Genomic DNA, 1,340 nt, shown 5'->3' with positions numbered 1-1,340 from the left:
AGGCTGTTATAGCAGCAAAGGGGGGACCAACTCCATATTTGTAAATTATTTGTATTCATGATGGATCCCCATTAGCTGCTGCCAAGGCAGCAGCTATTCTTCCTGGGGTCCAGCAAAATTAAGGCAGTTATACATTTGAAAAACAATACAATACATTCATAACAGATTTCACAACATATAAAGTGTGTGCCCTCAGGCCTCTACTCTACTACCACATATCTAGAACACAAAATCCATGTGTGTATAGTGCGTATGTTATCGTGTGTTTGTATGGATGTGTCTATGTTTGTGTTGCTTCACAGTCCCCACTGTTCCATAAGGTGTATTTGTATCTGTTTTTTAAATCTAATTTTACTGCTGGCATGAGTTACTTGATGTGGAATAGAGTTCCATGTAGTCATGGCTCTATGTAGGACTGTGCTCCTCCCATAGTATATTCTTGACTTGGGGACTGTGAAGAGACTTCTGGTGGCATGTCTTGTGGCATGCCCATGATTTTGGAATGAGAAGTTCGCGCAGGTGTCCACATACTTTTGGTCATGTACTGTACCTCCCCTCAGTACGGTACTACTCAGAGAAACGCCATGCTGAATGAAACTGACTGGGACAATGTGAAGCATGGCTCTTCAACTTCCATTGAAGACTGGACTCCAGCACAGTGGCTCACCATTGATACTCCTGGGGGAGAAAGGTCACTGCTGTGACAGTGCCTGCTGCTCTGACAGTCTCTCGCTCCAAAACTAAAACACTGGAGGCCATAACAGCTGGGTATAGTCTGGCCCCCCAAGTCCCAAGCAGCCCCAGTTGAACTCCCCAGGAACCTGGCAGGGAGGGTGGGTAGGCAGGGGAGCAGGGGAAGGAGAAAACTACAAGCCCAGGATCAGGGTTCCCTCCCTGGACAAACACAGACAGGGTCGTGGGTCATCGGTGGAGCTCACCCAACGCTTTCATCCCGCTGAGCCTCATTTCAAGGGGAATGTTGCCCTCCTTCTTCCCTCTGGATAGGCCCCCTACTCCTCGACCTCCTCCACCACCACCAAACACCATGAGACCTATGTGGTAGGTGGTGTGGTTGAACCCTGAATCTACAGGCATGTTCCCCCCAGTTTGTTTAGCTTTGGTTCTCTGTCTGTAGTCTACACACATCTCCTAACCCAGGCTTCACTGTGGGAAGATCAGGCTGGGTCAGGAGGACACACAGGGTTATGTTACAATCCAAACAACTAGCTTAAACTGTAACAAACAGAAAGAGACTAGAGAGAGAGAGGGGGGGGGGGGCAAGTGTGTCTATTCAGTAAGACGCAAATAACATTTGCTATGTATAGCAAGCAGTTGCTTTG

This window comes from Coregonus clupeaformis, unplaced genomic scaffold, assembly GCF_020615455.1.
Source record: "Coregonus clupeaformis isolate EN_2021a unplaced genomic scaffold, ASM2061545v1 scaf0162, whole genome shotgun sequence".
NCBI classification, from domain to species: domain Eukaryota; kingdom Metazoa; phylum Chordata; class Actinopteri; order Salmoniformes; family Salmonidae; genus Coregonus; species Coregonus clupeaformis.
This window is presented reverse-complemented; position numbering follows the sequence as displayed.